The 7808-nt window shown below is 45.0% G+C and overlaps 1 long non-coding RNA gene across 1 annotated transcript; it reads right to left on the reverse strand.

The window, feature by feature from the left end:
• Nucleotides 1-2794: 2794 nt before the first annotated feature.
• LOC142814107 (uncharacterized) lies at nt 2795-5863 on the reverse strand. The gene is made up of 2 exons (XR_012894811.1): nt 5541-5863; nt 2795-5173 (listed from the first exon to the last, which is right to left on the reverse strand). It is a non-coding gene; the product is annotated as an uncharacterized LOC142814107 (long non-coding RNA).
• Between the last annotated feature and the right edge of the window lie 1945 nt (nt 5864-7808).

Genomic DNA, 7808 nt, shown 5'->3' on the forward strand with positions numbered 1-7808 from the left:
ACGACCCCGTGACATTATGGACACTTTCAACACCTGCTACCTTTGAACATAAGGGTGCAGTTACGGGTGCTGGTGCGCGCTATTTTAGTAAATATCACTACACCGCTTGTTTACGTGGTGTGCTCTCAGCACTTTCTATTCGTTGAGACTATTGACAGCACGAAACCCCATTCACGCTCAGCAGCACTCACTTTGACTGTAACCAGTGCTTTGTTTTGCGAGATTTATTCTGAAGAGTTAGGCGCTAATCTTTGTATAGCATTCCCATTTGCTCCTATTTCATTCATTGCTTCGTGCTTGCAACAAAACTCTGAGCCCAGACTTTATCTTTGGACCTCGACCGGCATTTCCTGGTGTGCTAAAACAGGAGTGCAACAGCCGAAATACCATTTGGAGCAATTTTCGGAGCAATAAAATGTTACTTATAAGCACTAAATTCCAAGTTCGGAGCAGGTTTTGGGAAAAAACATGGATTTTATAATGACGTAGCGAACTTGGAGCAGTGTGAAAAGAAGGCTTACATTTAGAGAAAAAAAATTATAAACAATTTAACATAACCGAAACTGTGTAGTGTGAGCATACTATTTACTACTATTTCAATGACAGTATTATTTTCAACCACCTCAATAAGAAACCAATGATAAAGTCTATATTAGCATTTACTGCACCTGTAAATCACTTGACAAACTCTGAGAATTTCAATATCAATCTGCAGAGATTGTGACCTTGAAATATGGGAGATTCGTAGAACCCAAAAGTCGAGGTGGTGAAAAAAAAAACTGGCACACAAATTAGTTTGTTTCGGTAGGGAAGCGTAAATGTCACACACTGCTTCAAACTATTGCCAGTAGCTTATTTAAACGTCAGTGATTATACTGGTACTCAGAATTGAACGGTGTACAAACACATGAGTAACTGAGCAAAATGTTAAGTGTCCCAGTATGGAGAACAGCCCCTTGTAAATCTCAACACTCTTTTTCGTGGGGCACCGGTATAGTGCGGCAAAGGTAACTCAAGCAGCTTTAGAACCAAAGTCAACAAATTTTCTAACCGCTTACCACCCCCCTCCCCTCGCCCCTTTTTCACCATGGGGTTATGTGCCGCTTCGGCTTCCTTGCACGGTGCGTTCAATCAGATAATGTAACAACAGCTTGCGCCCATTGCCGCGGAGACGGTACCAGTGGTGCGATTATATAAAAAATCCAAATCCGAACAAATGCGATCTGTTTCATTGAGTCGCACGCGATTGGCCTATACGAGCCGTGACGAATGCTGTGACGTTCTGAGTGACGTGGTTTGGGGTGTCACGTGACTGCTTTTGTCTGGTTTTCGGAGGAAGGTGAAGGAACGGTCGGCGAGACCGTTCGAAAGGAACCGGATGGATTGAAATGGCTGCAAGGTGGCCTGGATTGGATTGAAATGTAAGGGCTTCGCGACTTTTCTGCATCCGGGCATTTGGACAACATGGAATATCCCACTGCCACGGTTTTTCGTCTCGCCTGTGCGGCAGCTGCAGCCAAGCAGAGACGACGAAGCGAGGTCAAAGGTGCATTTGAAAAGTTCACAGAAGAAGAGTTCCGGAAATGTTCTCGTCTGTCCGAACGACAGTCTGTAGCTTGTGCGACGAACTTGTCCCTGTCATCGGACGCCAGCGAGCCAGTGGCCTTTCCTCAAAGAGGAAAATGTTGTGTGCGCTGCGATTTTTCGCCACCGGTTGCTTCTAGAAGAGCGTTGGTCGCGAGGAGCACATCGGCAAGTCTCAGCCGGTCGTGAGCAACACTATCCACGAGGTGACGCAGGCCATCATCACCGTGGCTGCTAGGAAAAAGCTGGCGGACCTCCCACTGACAACAGCTGCTAAGGATGGGGCAAAGGCGGAGTTTGTGCTACGCGGTTGCATCCCAGGGGTGCTAGCGTGTGCCGATTGCACGTTGGTCACCATTCGCAAGCTAGAGGGATTCAGACTGGCCGACACGGCGAGCTTCATGTCCAGAAGGGACCATTATGTCCTGAACGTCATGATCGTAAGTACCGTTAGGATCCTTTCTTACTCGCCCTTCGGAGCAATTGTTCAGTTGTGACGCCAAAGCTTGAAAAAGTAATAATGCAACGAATGAAAAAGAACCTGCAGGGAATTGGGTGCGAGCTAGTTGGTGGCTCGCAAGGCCTCAGTAATAATAAGTGGCAAGTGTTTTGCGCGTGAGCCAGTTGCCGTTTTTGCACTGGCATGCGTGCGCAGTTGAGTTGTGCATTTTAGAGGTAATCGGTAATATGGGCAGCAGACGTAGCAGAAATATATACACGACAGGGAAGTATTTCCAACACGAAAGTGCTTACAATCACAATTGCACGAGCTGGCTTTGGCATTTACCAGTGTTCTTTCCCAAGAGCAACGCGTAGGTTTTCACTTATCGATCATTCAGTGGAAGTCGTAGCCATGTGTACAGCAGAATTGGAGTCGTTGCCCCCACCCTCCCACCTCCTCAGTGTGCTACACCCTGTGTTGTGTAGAGATGTATCACCGTGTTGAAGAGCAAGTTCCACTGCTTGCAGCACTTTTGAAAGATGCTCTACAACCCCGATCAGGCAGTGCAAATCATCTATGCTTTCTTTGCTCTCCACAACATTGCGTTGCATGCAGGCGACTGGACCTTGGACGAGTATGTTGTGGACATGCCACCAGCTGAGGATGACAAGGGGGAGCCATATGCTCACACCACGCAACGTGCTGCTCGGAGACTGCAGCAGCACAGCGCTGTCTTGGACATTTTTTGAAGTACACAGGAACGGTGAGTTTTTATGTTTTCATATCCCACACATAATTTATTTACACTGATTCTAATGCATCTAGACATGACAAAGCTGTGTTTGACACATTTGAATACACAAAGTACTTACTCGTGCTTCAATATGAAGCAAGGTGGCAATGTCAAAATGCTGCATTTTCTTTAAATGGCACATGAAATATGCAACAGAAACACCCTTTTCCATATTAGCGATCACAGTCACAACAGACTAGATTGGAGCAAGCATATATGAGCGGCACTCTGTGCTGAATGTTGCTATCACAAAATTGTGCGAACAATGCAGCAACGTCTCAAAATTCTTTTCACCAGAACGCATAAATATCGAGATTCCATTAGTAACATGTTGTATGAACACATGCTACATAAGTCTATATCTTCTCATAGTGACTGACTACAAGCATTCAATTGTGCACGCCAGGCTTGACGAGCAATTGTGCTCGTCAAGTTGTGCTGCTTTTTGCTCATTGTCCTAAACATTGTATGAATGTTAAAATAACATTTGATATGCATTCTCGACTGCAATCAAGCTGCATTGCTAAAAAATACGCAAATCAAGACGGCAAACAACAGGCGAGTTGTTTTGATAACATACAGCATGAATAATTCGCTCAGCCATCTCGCGGCTCCCAAACTATACCACGTTTAATATTTATTTCCACAACGAGTCGTTTACAATGAAAACTAGATGAAATCAATCGCTGGCATGTGGTTGTGATGATGACCATTTTAATTTGTGAAACTGTGCGAGACGACCACTTACTATCTTAGCGCTCTCAAACAAGATTCAGAATGTAGTTGTTGCACCTTAGCCTCATTGTGCTGAAATGAAAATATCACAGTGAACTGCAAAACAGTGTGATGCAAAAAGATATCACATTACTACACTATGTGGTAATGCTGCATAAAAAGCTCAGTGAGCTAGAACACACAGTGGGACAATACAAATATCACAGAAACATTAACAGAAAATCTCAACTATACACTCGTGGTTTCCGTGTGAATGACTAGACACCTTTGAAAAGTGTGGAAAAACACTGCAACTGGAACAGCTCCAACATACATTGAGAAATGCATATATCAAACATAAAAAATGCTGTACTCCTGGTACAAAGTAAATGCTAACCTAGATGTAACTGATTTGTGGGGTTTAACGTCACAAAACCACCATATGATTATCAGAGACGCCGTAGTGGAGGGCTCCGGAAATTTCGACCACCTCGGGATCTTTAGCGTGCACCCAAATCTGAGCACACGGGCCTACAACATTTCCGCCTCAATCGGAAGTGCAGCCACCGCAGCCGGGATTTGAACCCGCGACCTGCGGGTCAGCAGCCGAGTACCTTAGCCACTAGACCACCGCGGCGGGGCGCTAACCTAAATCTAGTAACATGTACTAAATGCAAACAAAAACGTATAAAATAGAACATGAACAGCAACACGTAAACATATCAAAAACAGTAAACGAATTATGAATGAGAAAAAGCTGAAAACATGGCGAAAAACACACTACACTATGTATATGTTCCCGAAGCGTATAAAATTGAAAATACACAGCAGCACCTAAACACATTGAAACCGACAAATGATTAATGAAGGATGACAAGAAAAAAATTCAACACATGACGAACGATTAAACTACGTATCCCTTTCTCGCAGAAAGCCCTCAGCCATGGCCAGTGCCCTCCTGCACCGCTGCCGCCTTCTCCTGCGCCGCTGCCACACGCCGTGCTGCAGAAGCGATGCGGGTGGTTGATTTTTTTCATCTCCCGCAGCACCTGCGATGAATCATCATGGTGTAAATGTTTAGGTGAGCTGCCGGTAAACCCTTAACCATCTCGTGGCTGGAAGCTGCTGCTGCTGCTGCCAAGAATTGCAACGGGCACAACAATTTCCTCTCAGTTGAAGATCAACTGGCCTGTGGCATCCTTTGAAAATGTGAAGCTTTGTGTCAAAGCTATGCCCTCCTCGTGTGGACCAACAAACATTTGTTGAGACTACTCTTTATTAATGTCCTCAAATGCATCTCTCCCCATGAAACAGCCCGGCTAACCAACCTTTTGCCCGGCAGTTTATCATTGCAGATACCCGATACCATGCCCTCAATACAATGCATTGTTCTTGTTTACAGCCCAAATTGGTTTCAGTCATCATAATAGAGCATGGAGAATGCTTCCGCCCCTTATGTAAAATGTAAACAAAGGGTCTACTCCCCTTGAGAACCTTGTCGCCCTGCTGAAGGTTCTGGTCCTGCGCTCAATAAAGCACTATGTTCTCAGATGTTTGCGTGTTACTGTGTCACTGCCATCTTCAGCCGCTTCAGTGGCCTCCACATCCATTTCCACCGCAGCAGTGGGAACATCCGCCTGCTGGAAAGTGTAGTAAACATGATGTTTCAGAAAGTGGGTATTCGTTACTCTGGCTATTTTGCAACCTTAAGTACTAAACATCTGCGGAAATGTTCTGCGGCTATTCAGTGGTCATTGATATCATGTATCATCATTTTAGTGCATGCTCTTGCGCGCAGGCATTGCGTGTTTTATGATAAATTAATACCCCTTGTACTGCAAGGGCTGCAAACTCAGATTTTAGTTAATAAACCTACCCACTTTTTAATACTTTCTCCTGCGCTATATTCCCGTTTAACAAGGTTCGGCAAAAGGCACCACTTCAGATATCAAACTCTGTCATGGCACCGCTCAGGAACCCGTGATACTACGGCGGCAGAGTGCTTACCTGTAGACAGGTGAGACCAAAGACGCCACTGAAGCGTGTCATCCCAGTCAACTGTAAAACCCGGTCGCGGAAGCCAGGCAGCCAACCACCTCCGGTGCCCCTGAATATATACACCAATTTCAAAGAACAAATCGCCTGCGCCATTCGACCGTCACTCACGTTTGTGCCTCTCTGATGGCGGCAGCGTCACGGCGGGCCTCGTGCACCGGCATGCGCCACCAAGCTTGCCACGCCTGCGCAGGCACTTCATGGTTCAGCGCGTCGCTGAGCTCTTGCCACAGCCGCCGCCGGTCGGTGACGCCGTGCCGCAGCTCGATGGCTTTCGCCACGAGCTGGGGGTGTTCGTCCATAAAGGCGAGCACCAGCGCGCACTGAGCTTCGGAAATGCAGATGAGCCGCTGCTGCTGTTGGCTACTGGTGCCGTTGCCCTCCACCATGATTGCACTCGACTGAGCCAACAACTTCGAAAGTTGCGCCATTTAGGTTTGTATAGTGGTGGAGATATGGAAACAGTAACTGCTTGAAACGGGGTTGTGCTTAGCGCCACTACTTACCGTCCCGCTAAATTTAGCCTCATTTCAAAACAATAACGAGAAAAATACGTTTATATTGTGCCGTATTCCTTATTTAACGTTTGAAAACTTGTGCCAACACATTTTGATAGTGATCAATAGTAGTTAAACATTTTTCAACACGTTACAAACACTTTTCACTTTGCTATACGGTCCCCAAGTCCACGTCAAAATGATGACACAAGGCTTCATTTCCCTCATTGGCTGTTGACTTCCCTTCGTCCTCGCGACCGCTGCGGACCGCCCACTTTTTGACGTCACCGACAGACCACCTCCGTTCGGATTTAGAATTTGTATATAATTGCACCACAGGTATCTATCGACCAGACTGTGGCAAGAACGGCGCATCATCAAGACAAAAATGTTTTTATGTGCCACTGCTAAGGTAATCAACGCGAGGATTCGCCGCACGTCGAGATTGTTCGAGCCTTAATGAGCCCTAGCAACGTTTTTTGGCAAGAAAACTTACATTTTCCGCGAAGCGTTGGTGGCTACATCAACACATTTTTGTTTTGAAGTCCCGTCGTCCTTTGTATCTGTTGCTGTCAGCGAACCGATGGGCATGCAGTGTTGCTAATTTATCTTGTCGATCACGTCTCATGAGTATAGGGTGGATGGATGGATTATTTTAAGTATATTCTAGGTACTGTAGCTTGAGTCAGTGCGCTTTGACTGATGGGTCAAAGCTGCAGGTGGCCGACATGCCCTGCATTGCTCACCTAAATTGGAACACATGAAAAGAATTGAGGCTGGCTGGGCATTTGGCGCAGTGTGGTGCCGTTTCAATGATTTCACTGGTTTGGCGCTGCTCGGTGCAGCATTCGGGAATGGTATCAAATTGCCGCAATTGGCGCAGCTGTTGCACCCCAGCTAAAAGGACCTGTTATTAAACTGTTCAAGCTTTAGCTGAGCATTTTAGGGGCTGTTAAGCCAGCCGTTTGAGTCTACCCGGTTACTGCCTCCTATTAGGGGTTGTGACAATAACTTTTCTGGACCATGTATCCACTTTGCCATTATTGAGTAAGACAGGTCTGCGGGTGTATGTAATCTCTGCCTTATTTCAGAGCACTATGTCGCTTGGAGAAGACCGGGCAAGTCCCAGACTTCCACGTATTTTTGACCCTATTGTAATCATACTTTTGCAAGTAATAATGATATTGACCAGTTTTTATACAAATTTGTTCAATCTTGTGTTTTGTTGATTGAACCAAAGTATGGTTTATTTTACAAAAAATGGCATTTTTTACTCCTGTACATACTTTAGACAAGTTTTGCAAACTTTTCTTTAAATCAAATGAAAGTTATTCTAAAGCACCAAGTTCAGTTCAGTACACCATTATGTGTTCCTGGAGTATGTGCACAAATAATCAGCATGACATCATTTGCCATTTTAAAAATATCATACTGACATAACAAAAATGCCATCTCGAGAAGATAGAGTTCAATTTATGTAATATAAATTAAACATTTTTGCTGTGCCGACCTAACCTTTTTTTTACTGTGCCAACTTATCTATTTTACTGTGTCCGACTTCAGTAAATGCTTAAATATTACCAGTTGGACGGCTTTTTTTTTCTAAAAATACTAAACTTCATGCTTTTTGTCAACTTACAAAGAAACGACGATACAAATATACCACCTGTAAAAGGGCGATTTGCTTCCTGGTCGCTTTTTTTCAGTTGATCAAAAAAGACGC

Source organism: Rhipicephalus microplus, chromosome 4 (assembly GCF_043290135.1).
Source record: "Rhipicephalus microplus isolate Deutch F79 chromosome 4, USDA_Rmic, whole genome shotgun sequence".
In the NCBI taxonomy this organism is placed as follows: domain Eukaryota; kingdom Metazoa; phylum Arthropoda; class Arachnida; order Ixodida; family Ixodidae; genus Rhipicephalus; species Rhipicephalus microplus.